At 42.2% G+C, this 13,394-nt stretch overlaps 1 long non-coding RNA gene across 1 annotated transcript; it reads right to left on the minus strand.

Annotated features, from left to right (window-relative positions):
• Nucleotides 1–9,291: 9,291 nt before the first annotated feature.
• Nucleotides 9,292–10,047, minus strand: LOC114292350 (uncharacterized). The gene is made up of 4 exons (XR_014329448.1): nucleotides 9,917–10,047; nucleotides 9,720–9,815; nucleotides 9,524–9,628; nucleotides 9,292–9,422 (listed from the first exon to the last, which is right to left on the minus strand). It is a non-coding gene; the product is annotated as an uncharacterized LOC114292350 (long non-coding RNA).
• Between the last annotated feature and the right edge of the window lie 3,347 nt (nucleotides 10,048–13,394).

Consider the following 13,394-nt stretch of genomic DNA (forward strand, 5'->3'; position numbering starts at 1 on the left):
ATTAAGGCTAAGTTTGGCAAGTTGGGACAAAAAACCAAAAAGTCAAAAAGTTATTACTATTCACAGGAAGTCAAAAATTACGCCTACACAACTCCGAATTCTAATTTTGCCTTACACATTAATTTATACAATTTTGTAATACACATTTTTTTATAAAAGTCAAAAAGTTAACCCAAACATCCATATTTTTTTCCTCATTTTTTTCATCCACAAAGACAAAAATTGCACTTTTTTAGTCCAATTTTTTTCCTCATTTTTTAAATATAAATAAATGTATTTTTTCACTTTTTGTGAAATATGAGTTCCGTTTGGGTTAGGGGTTGAAATGATGTGTGTGAGAGGTGATGTGACTTAAAATAATGTGATCCAAGTAAAAATATTGACTTTTTGACTTTTGGCTTTTTGTAAACATGCCAAACCAGCCCTAAAAGGTGGTTAGGAAGTTGCTATTTTTATGTTATTTTAGTATTTTCATATTTTTTAAATTTAATTTTTTGTGTTTTCAAAGTAATAGATTTTGTTGTACTTGGATATGATGTTTGTGACAGGAAATTTGCACTGATTATATGTGTTAATGTTGTTCGTCCCAGTGTATGGATCAGACAGGTCTAAGCTCCTCCAGCCCGTGTCCAAATGATCAAGCCCACCAGATAACCTGCAGGCAAGTTCAACGGGGAACGGAGTAGTCCCCCAGCGAACTCTCCGACGAGCAAGTTAGGAAGAGAAGTAGAGTATATGGGAGAGGATTCCAGATAGAGAACTTAACCTTTTTCTTGTCTACAACATTTGCTTATATCCTTTTCTCATCATTTCGTTGTCCCTTCCGACCTGCTCTCCTTGCCGAAAGCCTATGCTGTAGCTTACCTTGCTCAGGGTAAGGGGGTCCTATTCCGACGGAGAGGTGTTGTCGTAATAAATGCTTTGATGGACTGCATTAATGGTGATGCGTAGTGGCAATAACTTTGCAGATCTTTGTTTGCTGATGTGGCTCGTCCTCCACCCGCCGCGTGTCTGAATGCTGTTCGTTCTTGGCGCCATATTGGATTCCAACTGTTCCGGACTCCATCGGCAGGGTTATGCATTGGGCCCCGAATGATGGGCTCTGGTTATTTATAGTGGTTCATGGCCTTTGTGGGCCTGTCTATGTCAGTAGTCCCCCATTCCCGAGTGCAGCATCAGACCAACGAAGGGAATATGTATTAGGAAGATGGGTCTGACCGGGATGGCCGGCCGAGTTGGTGAGGCGAGCGTAGGATTGTCTGACCATGGGGAGGGTTGATCGCGCGAAGGCCGAGCGGAGGACATGCCGGCCGACGTAAAGGGACGACCGTGAAGAGGGGCGAACGTGCGAGAAGGCCGACCATTGAGGGCAGGTCGACCCAAGGGGCCGACTGTGAGGACAGGCTGACCGTTGAGAACAGGGCTACCCAAGGGGGCCGACTGTGAGGACAGACCGATCGCGCGAGAAGGCCGACCGTGAGGGCAGACCGACCCAATGAGCCTACCGTGAGGGCAGGCCGACCCACGGGGCCGACCGTGAGGACAGGCTAACCGCGCGAGAAGGCCGACCGTTGAGGACAGGTTGACCGTGGGGAGGGCTGATCGTGTGAAGGACGGGCGGATTGGGGTGGCGGCCGCGATGGTTCTATGTGTCTACCAATGGGGGGCTTGGAGCACGCACCGTGTGGGAAGTGCCCATCAGGTCTATGGAGCTGAAACTGGGGGCAGCTGCGGAGGGAAGAGTGAGGAGGGTGAAGGATTGGAGGGAGAGAAAAAAGGCCAAATGGGACGAGCTCGTTTAGCCGTCGGCATTGTTTGAGGCGGGATTGGGGCCAAAGCCAAGTAGTGGGGATCTCGACCAAGCGGAGTTGGAGGCGAGGAGAAGGGTGCAGGAGGTAGAGGATCATGCCATTCTTGCCAAAGCCCAGCAATTGAAAGAGTCCCAGGCCGACCGGCCACCAAAACCTGTTGCGAGGGAGCGGATTCGACCTCGCCCGAAACCCTTGGGATAGAAAAACTTGGGCGATTTTGTGCCGCAGCCGCCCCCAGCAGACCCTTTGAAGGAGAGATCGTTGAAGGAGATGGAGCCATTGGGCGTGGGAAAGAAGAAGAAGAGAGTGAGTCAGAGTGAGTCAGAGTGAGGAAGTGCCTGCCTAGAAGAGGAGGAGGGAGATGAGTGTGAAAGAAACCAGTGCGGTCGTGGGGTATGAAGGGGGATAAGTGGAGGGGGGCCCAGGAAGGGTAGGTGGCCCAGAAGTGGTGGATGTTGCCTCAGAGCTCATGGAGGTGGTGCCAGTGGTGGCGGCGATCGCCGTAGGGGTCGCAAAGGTCGTCCCCGAAAGGCAAGTGGAGGATGAGGCTGTTGGCCCTGGGCCAAGGAGGGAGGGACAACCTCAGGGGGGTCTTGTACCTCAAGAAGGAGGAGTCGGTGGGACCGCGGGACGGCTGGAGGGAGAAGAAGGCCCAGCCAGAGCAGGGGCAGATCGCCTTGTAGGGATTGTAGAAGAGGCAGCCCTGCGCCCGGCCTCCAAATTCAATGAGGCTGAGCTGCTAAGGGGGTTATACTCCGCTCAAATGGAGGTAACCACCTTAGCAGGGGCCCTGCTGAGGAAGGCGGGGGGTGCCAAACTCAAGGCAGATGAGGCCAAGGCCCAGCTTGCAAAGTTGAAGGAGAAGAGTGCAAGTTGGGAGAGTGCCCACACTAAGCTGCAAACGGTTCAGGCGGAGCTGGAAGACACACGCCGCCAGGTTGTGTCGCTCGAGTTCCAACTTGCTGGCGAGTAGAAGAAGTTCGACGAGGCCCAAAGAGCCTGTGCCGCCGCAGTCGAGCGACATGAAGAGGCTATGAGCAATAATGAGGAGTTGGTCAGGCAGAAGGACGAGGTGGATAGCAGAGTGGGCGATCTCCAGAGGGAATTGGAGGGCGAGCGCGCCAAGGCAGGAGAGGAGAAAGGGAGGCTCCATAGGGAGTTGAAAGCAGAGAGAGTGAATAAATCAACTTGATTTTTTACAGGTATGATATACTGAATAAATCATAAAATATGAACGGTTTGGATTATCAAAATTGGGCCTAAAAGTAGGCCCGAAGGCTCTGCAAGGACGAGCACAAGGAGGGGCTTGCAAGGAGAGGATCCTTGTACGGGGAAAGGAGGTCCCAGTCTTAATTCATAATGTCTTTTGTTAGTGATTTTTTGGCTTATGGACTAAAAATTAAAATGAAGACTGTTTGGTTTGTTTTGGGGAGAGTTGTTTTTGAAAAAAAATTTGGGGAGAGAGTTTAAAAATTTTTTGGGTTTGTTTGGTTGTATATTTTGGGAGAGTTGTTTTTTTGGGAGTTTGGGATGATTTGATATTTTGGGAGAATTTGAGTAGATGTGTGTGAGAGAAAAAGTGATTGGGAAGGAGAGAGGAGAGAGAGAAAAAGTGATTGATTGATGTGTAAGAGAGAGAAAGTGATTTTGAAATTTTTTTTACAAAAACTCAAACCAAACAATTTTTTAGAAATTTTTTTCTTTAAAACTCGTCTCCCAAATGCAAACCAAACATAAATTTCCGTTTTCCCACTCTGCTATACAGGTTATACAGAGTATACACCTCAATCTCATTCTCACTCCCCCTCACTGTCACACTCACTCCTTCTCCACCGAACCCAGCCTCACCGGCGACCACTCCCGACGGCCACCCACTCGTAAACCCAACCCACCGCTGTAGCCCTCATTTTCTCTGCTTCGCGAACCATAGCTCGACCGCGACCACCATCGGCGGTAGAGAAGGAATTTGTTGACGATAACGTGGGCTTTCAGGCCATATATGAACCAGGTTCGTCCTCCAAACGCTGAAATAAAAAAGTTAGGGTTGTGATTCACAAAATATATTTGAAAATTACTGTTATGCAGATAGATAAATGGTATGCTTGAAAAATGCGGCACATATTGTGATGAACATTTATGCATTTACCTTTTAGAGTTAAAGTATAAATTTTGCAGAACGTAGTATGAATACGCAGAAACTGATCCAACATAAAATGAAAGGATCACATCTTTGCAGAACATAGTATGATTATGCAGATTGATAATTAGTTGAACGAATGCATATAGTTGTGTAATTTTCAATGTGTGATTGATAATGTGATTTTGCTGAATTTGTTGTCAATCACGCATGAATTGTTGTAATGAACTGCTATCAACTAATGTGTTAGCTGCGTGACTTGAATTAACTATTATCAACATTGATAACTATTATCAAACTGAACTTAAATGTTCATAGCTATTACTGATTTGTTGATAAGTATTTCAGTGTGCTTTGTTGAAAATCACATGTGTCATTTGTTGATAACTATTTCAGTTTGATAACTACTGAATCACAGTCTCCAACAATCTGCCCCTAATCATTTCACTTCAGCATGATTTGTTGATAATAGTTGTTTAACATGTGTGATTGATAATTTACTTGACATTGAACTGATATGTTTGTAAAACTGCCATGTTTGTTCAGATTGAAAATGCTATGTGTGTAACATGTGTGTAATTAATCACAAATGCTATGTTTAAAACTGCTGTATTTGTTCAGTTTCAAAATGTTATGTGTGTACATTGAGCTGCGATGTTTGTTCAAATGCTATTAACAGTTTAGTCTGTGTAACCTCTGTGCAAATGCTATTAAACATGGCAGTTTGAACAAATAGATGTTTTCAGTAAAGACACACTCTGTCCCTCAAATTAAGCTAGACCTGCTATTAACCCCATTAAACAGAAGCATAGCAGAGCACTACAAATTTCTCATGTATGCGGATTTAAAAAATGGCTTCTTCTTCTAACATTAGCAACATAAGATTACAAACGAGGCTGTGCAATTGTGGAAGAACCGCTGCCATACGTATTGTCAGAACAATAAGAATGGAAATGAAGGGCGTTTGTGCTTTGTTTGTCCATCAAAATATGTAAGTATGTATTGGAAATTTTAATCCTTTAGTAGTCACAGTAATATTTGTCGTATTCAACTAACTGATTGTCATGCATTGTAGAGTACCACTCCCACTCCCCATTGCAATTACTTCAAGTTCGTGGCTGAAGATGATGAAGGCGTTATGTCCACAATCCCTTCCAACACTAGAGCTGGTGATGCTTTAACAGTAGAACACTTCAACGATGTAAGGACGAGGCTTCATGACTTGGGAAATGACCATGGTCGAAGGCTTGAAATGATAGAAAATATTATCAAAGCGATGGTGTATTTCATTATTTTTTCTAGGGCCTTGCTACATGCCCTTAATTTTTGGCCCCCTAATCCCCCTAAATTTCAAACCAAGGAAAAAAAAAATAAAGGAAAAAAAAAAAAAAAATTTGCCCAAAACGACGTCGTTTTGGGCATTTTTTTTTTTTTTGCCTTGTTCTGATTTTTCGGGGGATTAGGGGCCCCCAAATTCGGGGGATGTAGCACAGCCCTTCTATCATTTTGTACTTGATCATGTAACTTTCGTACTTCTTTGTATTTTGGGAAATTGAATGGAAGTTTGTACCAGTTTTTGTTGTATTGTACTTCATGATGTAAGTAATGTTTATGGAATGAATTTTATTATGATGTAACTTATGTAACTTACTTAATAGCTTTGTGGAATGAATTTTATTATGGAATGAATGTACAGAATGAATTTTATAAGTTATTATGATGTGACTTATAATGTTAGTCTGTAATGAATTTTGGGAAACATTAGTGTCATTGTAAGAGCTTTGTGGATGCTATTTGGCAAATCTGTGGATGAATTTTGTGGATGGTATGTGGATTCATTTTTGTGGATGCTCTGTGGATGAATTTTTTGGATGCTTTGTGGATGACTGAATTTTGTCGGTGCATTGTCACTTATCTGTGGCCTATTATCTGTTGCAGGTTCTCTTATCTGGGTGCATCAATTTTGGTTGTAATGAACAACTTCTGTTATGTGTTGCAGGTTTGTTTGTAATTAACAGATTTGGCAAATCTGTTATCTGTCAACTAGTATCTGTTTGTCACTTATCTGTGGCCTCAACTATTATCTGTTAGCAAGTTGAAAGCAGATATAGGATGCGTGGTACATTTCTTCACCATCGTGCTAACTTCTTCATTAATGAATATCAATACTCTGTTTCTGCATGGTCTATTGTATATTTTTTTGTTTGAAGGGGAGCTGATTAGTTCATAACAATGCACAATGGGAGAAAAATTGCTAATGCACAGGTTGACCCCATGGGGTATGCTTCCACACAACCGTCGTGTTTGAAAAAACAAAACATTTTGTGCCCATATTGATGTTAAGAGTGTATGAGACCGTTGGCTGGTTGTGCACAATTTTTGTTTGCAATTACAGCTTGTGATTCCAGTCAATGATTCCGACACTTAAACCTTGTTGTCCATATTGAACGATTCACAAACATGAAGTAATCAACAAAACGTAGGTTAATGATAGTTTCTGATATCGGTCATTGACATTACAAAAAAATTACCTTGTCATCGTACCAACAAAAATCATAAGACCGCTTTTAGTCGAGGACGATGACCCAAAAAAATACCTTCAACAAAGTGGACATGATGAAGACGTTAATGTATGCACCGTTCCAATGGTTAGCAGAGTATGACGGTCTGTTAGTTTCTAAGTCATTTATTTTCGCGCGACGATGCCATCTTACAAGACTACGCTTACTATGTCATACACATGTCCAGGTCTGCTAATCCTCGCTCAAATCAACAACTTCGAAGTCTGAGTAATCTGAAAGGTCAGGGTCCGACACCAGTGCAGGATCCTCCATTATAGCCTTTATCGCAGATGCCGGGTTCGATCCATGTATCTTCGACTCTGCCTTTGCGTCCTCTATCCGTGAGTTCCTAATGAGTCGACGAGTCATTTGATCAACCTCACTTTGCAAACGATGCCTAAGTTGGGAGTCGCTGATATGAGGGAATTGCCGCTGCATTTCAACCGATCGGGCTTTTGTGACCTTCAGAAAAGCACATCGACAGTGGTGTTCACACTGAACTCGTTTGGCAAACAGTGAAACTGGAATTCCAAAATACTTCCCCAGGCAAGCATCTTGTATTGGGGTGCAATTTTAATCCCGTAGAGGTTCAAAACTCCACAGTGGGAACCCTGTTTCAAAGAAACGTCGATCACCGAAGGAATCGATATACCCACCTGCATAATCCAATTCTGGTGACTTCGGTCGGGAGCTGCCAGCCGTTGCAAGTGATTGTCCACGACCACGTTTACCGTGGTGTGCATCCATAGGTGTGAAGGTTCTTGATTGAGTCCAACTTTGTTTTCGCAGGTTCACGAAGAATATATGGACGCAAAAACAAACCCAAATGCAAAGGAAACAACACTGGTTGCAAACTTTTTTGCGGTTGGTTGTAAATGTTAAATTACCTTAAACCCATAGTCATTAATACGTTGGTGGTAGGTTTAAAGACGTGAACACACTTATTGTTGTTTGGTGGCAACAACTACCCAAACTGCGTAAAAGCAACTTAATGACTGGGGGTATTTCATTTAAAGGTTCGGTGCAATTGGAACGGCATATGTATCTGATAAGAGCAATTTTGCGAACCTTTATGGATGAGTAGACATGTAATTGGGTTGGGGCACAAATACAAATGACGAATGTGACTGTATGATGAACTGTGGGTATGGAAATCAATGACAGTGGGATAGTACTGATGGAAGGTACAATGCATGTGTGTTGGAAATGCCAAATAATGGACGATCAGGGGTACTGAACGGATGACTTGGTGCATGCAAGAAGGAATGAATTTTTGCAAGATAAATTCGGCCAGTTTGAGAAATTAATACAATGTATGTCACAATGCATGAGGTCTTCTGCAAACATACAAGTCATATACCATATATTACAAATACTTACAGCATAGTGTTGTGTAATATTATGAATCTGTACATTCCTTTAAAAAAGTAGTCAGTAAAATAAACCATACACATATTCCTACAAAATGTCCGATTCGAACAAGATTGAAGCTATTGTTGAAGCTCATGTTGCTCCTGTATTCCAGCAGTTGCAAGCTATCTACGAAAGGCTGAATGAAGTGGACACACGGTTGTCAAGTTTGGAGCGGCAAGTCGGCGCTATCAAGCAGAACGTTGATTGGCTGACCGATGACAAATTGGCGGCGGACGAAGCGAAGTCTGATAAGACAATGGATGAGGACAGTCAGTCAGATAGTACGGACAACTCTTCAGAAGACGCTGCTGATGATGCAGCAGATATGTAGATTTGATTTATTTTTTTTTTAACCTTCCCTGTAAGTCATGAAAGTTTTTTTTTGGCTGGAGTCATATGTGCTAATGGGCTGATATATAACTTACCTACGAAGAGTATTGAGTTTTCATTCATAATGTGGTTTCTTTCATTTTTGAAAATTAATTTTCCCTTTTTTGTAATTAAATTATAAATTAACTTCGGTAAAAAAAGCAGCCGTAAATTATATACAGTTACAGTCGCATTCATCCGAACAAGAAACATGCGTAAACAAAATAGTACTAAGTCAGCAGCCACATCGACATGTTTGATCCATGTTTACAGTTGGTCCATATTTACATCGTTCAGCAAAAACAATACTGGGGATCCATAATTAACATCCATATTGAAATCAAAGAATAAAAAATTAGTTAAAATCCTATTGCCACCCAAATTACTAGCGTACTGGCAGCCCATTCCCATCACTGGCCTAGCTTGTGGCATTGCTCATATGAAGGTACTCCCGGTACTTTGCGATCTTTGCATTATTGACATCCATAACGATGTCAACCAACAACTTATGACGCATAGAGGGAGCGAACTTTGTACACAAAAATCGTTAGACAAATCAGTTAAAATTGCAGGACGTACGAGGAAGGATTTGATTGACAAATGGAAATTAAGTGGTAGAATGTACCTTGTGTGGACCGGGGCTTAAATCAGGTTGCTGCATGAATTTGATGACAAACATCCCACAGTCAAACGTGCTACAAAAATAATTTCACATTAAAGTTGTCGTCAATACGTAATAGGTTCGTTAAGTCAGTCATGCAGCTTAGACATTAATGTGAGGAAGGGATTATGGATTACTCGTCCAGTTGTTGTACTGGCCTCTCGTCTAACATGCAGCGGTGGAAGCTACGCACGTCTGTAACATAATCATTTCCAAAGTGTAGTTGCAGCAAGTCGTGCATAGTTTCAACCTGTTCCACAAGGTTGAAGTTGGTTTACGTAAAGGATGTTCAAGTTTTTTGTAGTGTTCAGAAATGCACCAGAAGGACATACCAAAATTTTAGCTGCATTTAGCTTCCTTTTGTTCAGTCGGTTGGATGGGACTGAGTCGAATAGGTAGGCTACACGGTCCACCATATCAATTTTAACGCACAACCAATGCACTCCTCTGTAATTGAAAGGCATGTAAATCTACACGAAAACACAACGGCAGACCTTGTTTAGAGGCCATGCAAACATGTAATGGCTTTCATATTTTCGTTTTAATATAACGGGATGAACATTGATATTACCCTCTGGCATGCATCAATCGCACCAGTGTATCTGTCATGTCCGAAAAATGATGTGACGATATGTTCATGGTGCAGAGGTTGCATATCTTTATTTAGAATCATAGTCTGCATGTGTAATGCGTAAAGGTCATTGACGGAAACATTTGTCAAAATATGTCATACACAATACACAACGTAGCTTTAAACACTTACTTACCGACAGATATACGGGAAAGAACCAATCAGTGTGCCTCCCGTCATTGTGTAAATCCCTCTGTCGATTAGTCAATTGCACCACCACCAAGTTGATTGGCTGGAACATTGTATGCAAGACACAAGGGAAGTTGATTAGAAAGGTTTCTGAGTTAGGGGTACTGAAAAACGCAGATTCATATTTGTGCAGCCAACACTTACAGTGTCGGATAGCCACGACCCTGGTTTGAGCGTGCGCATGTCACGCCGGGTGCCAACTTCACATGCCCGTCCATGAAGATTCATGGAAACAACAATGTCCCTACAAGCAATAAATGATCCTTAGAACGATAATTATTTCACAGTGGACTGTCATTGAAAATTTGCAAGTAGTAAATGAAACAATACATTTCATTTTTGCTATCGTCAAATACATAGTGAAGAAGTTTTTGTTCCTCCGCCGATAACAACCCTTCGCTGTCCAACATCGTCAACGAGTCCTACAAAAATAAACAGCCAACTAACAGTACACATTTCATAAAAATATTGAAGCTTATATTACAAGGTCTGTAGTCATAAAAAAGAACGTGAAATGATATAAAAACTGTGAGCCTCAGAGTTTTCCCAACTTGTGATGTTTGATGCGGAGTTTGTTAGAAATGTGTACTAACATATGGCAGCAGTCATAACTACAAACATGCAATTCTTTGACAACTAGTACAATACAACACAGATGATTGTAAAATTACTGATTCACATTATTTATGTGGGCATGAATTGGGTATTCAGAACTTGTGGGGCATTAAAGGCAGTATTTGTACCTTGTTCACGTTGTCCACACCATCAACATCCACAGGTGAACTGCTGTCGTCAACTCCACTATTTGTTTTGCTATCGATGCACAATTGCATCTCCCCGACCTCAGTGGCTTGAACTCCACTTCCGCGCATTTTTCCTTTTCCTTTTCCTTTTCGTCTTCCCTTTGCACTTCCTCTAACGATTCCAGTTGCTCACAATGGTTTGCCAAGCTTAGTAGGAGAAGTATGCACATCGCACGCCACGTTCTTCACGCCCACTGACTGAAGGTCAGGACTGTATTTATCTTCAGTTTCATATGTTTTCCCTAACTGAAGGCCTCCCTTCTTGTTGTTGTCCCCACCTTCTTCGATGTTCAGCTTGTGCCCATCATGCAAATGACTTTTGTCCCTTGCCAAGGTTCCCTTCAAAATATGTTGTTGGTGATCCACCCCTTGTACATCTGAAATATTACACTCCATTGGGTTAACTTCGTCCGATGGTTTGACCACGCCATCCTCATGCGCCTCGACTCCAACAGCAGGGTCCACACCCTGTTTGGCCACGCCTGCCGGTTGCGGTGTAGAGAATATACCTTCGATGAGGTGGTGTAGCATTTGTTTCAGTTCACGTAAATTGGTTTGTTCAGTGAACGGTTCGTTGCAGCCCAAACTGAAACGTTGAAGCAGTTGCTTCAGCATTTCCTTCAGTTGAGCAACATTGGAGGAGAGGTTAATGATACACACATCATTGCCTTCCACCTAATCATACATACACATTCGTGAACTTAGTCTTACAAACCATCTTCAAATGATGTGGCTCAACTGTGTGAAAATTGCGTAATGCTTGGATGGATTACCTTGTCATTGCGAACAACTTGCTTGCCTTCGAAATGTCGCAACATCTCCATTAAATCTGTTTGGTTGTGGAGAACTTGCTTCATCATTTCCTTCAGTTCACGAATGTCGGACTCCAAATTGCTCATACGGACTTCATTGTACTGTCCTGTTTGTTGGTTCTCGACATGGCATGCATCCATGTCAGCATCATCGGGGTTACTGTAATCAAACTCCACCTAATCATAGAAACGCATAAATGAAGTCTGACATTGTATGTTGAAGACAAGTGGGTCGATAGTGTGAAATGTGCACAGTGGTAGGAGTGCTTACCGCAATTGTTGGGAAATTTTTCTTCCTTCTGATACGTCGCAGCGTCTCCCGTATTTGAGTATCACCCCAATCATGAAGCCGAGGTGTGGACCGCATCGTAGTCGAGCACAGACAAACACAATCAAGGTACAACAGCTGTGGACATTAAGGGGCACACCATAATTAAGTTGTTCTTCCCACAAAAATGAACTATATTCAGTAACAATGACATTCATTATTCTCAATTTTGCAGTGGAACGTACATAGCATACCGATTTTGTTGAGGATGCTGTCAACTTTATAGGCACATATCATGCAATGTTTTTTGGGGAAAAAATTGTACAGCACACCAAGGACTTTATTGATGAAACCAAGAAAAAAAATTTATGTACATGTTCCCCTCTTCGCAACGTAGTTTTAATTGGTTCCTTCATTGAGGTTCGGCATACTTTTTGCCCTGTACTCTTTGTTTTTAAATTCATGATGGTAGTCACACAAAATTTATTTCTGCAAGTACCATACTTGGTCAGGAAGAGTGTTGTTTGTCGTACTCACAAAGCAGGTACCATTGTATGTCCCAATCAAGGCCAATTTGTTGAACCATGACAGAACAATGCATGAAACACATGAAGGGGGAAATGGGAAAAAAATCAAGGTATTGGCATACCATTAGCAGGAAAACACATCCAGTTGCACCGCGATGACCTTTATACTTGCGAACACCGTTGTGAAGGAATTGCAGTGTCAACTTTAATCAATTACAAGCTCGCATACGATTCACGTCCTTCACGGCATGAATGAACGATGGCTTCAACCCGGTCATTGTGGTAGGACACAACATGGCCCCCAACACGTACAGCGCAAATTTTCGCCGAAACTCATCCTCCGCACCAGCAGTCTCGGTCAGATAAAGTCTCAACTTGTTCAAAGGAATGACTCCGTTAACAACTCCAACCTCATCGTAGATATTGGAATATGCTTCCAATGACCCAGCCAACTGCACGTCATCGCCTTCACACCGTATTCCCAATAAAACATTAACTGCCTTACACGTGAGCCTGACTTGACAACCATAAACATTCAATGAACTACTGTCAGGATCGAAGTTCTGTACCAACCATGCGCACAAGTCGTGATCTATACGTGTACACTTCATTCCCAGGAGGCCAGCAAACCCAATGTCAATGACTGCCTGCTTTTGTGCTTCGTTGAACCGGTTAACTAGCTCAACAATTGACTTCAATGATATGCGGAGTTGCCTTTTACCCTGCACATTTTTTACCCTTAAATAAATACAAAAAAACAACCAACAATGTCAGCAAAGCAGGACCTAGCCAAATGCATTTACGAAAACATGAAGTACGTAATGACCTTTTCAGACTTCGGTGCACATGGTACTACTTTGGCGTGTTCCTCAGCGCTCGCCTTAGCCATTTCCACAAACCTCTTTTTCTTATCAGAGGGGAGTGCCTTCCACCTTTCCCCAATCTCCTTTCTAGTCTTTAACCAAGAAAATAACAGACGTACAAGACAAGTAACAACTATGAGTCCAAAATTACTGTAACTACAACTTTATGCCAAACGCAATCCGCGTGCATTGTTGGTAATTAAATAAGATTGCAAATACAAATAACAGTTGCAGCAAAAAGTCAGCGACAAAACGTAGCTGGACTTTTACAACGAATTGAAATTTACAAAAACAATAGGAAGGTGACATTATTACATGCTACAATCCTACAAATGCGAAACAATCACAA

Source organism: Camellia sinensis, chromosome 1 (assembly GCF_055761805.1).
Source record: "Camellia sinensis isolate YWXY chromosome 1, ASM5576180v1, whole genome shotgun sequence".
Lineage (NCBI taxonomy): Eukaryota > Viridiplantae > Streptophyta > Magnoliopsida > Ericales > Theaceae > Camellia > Camellia sinensis.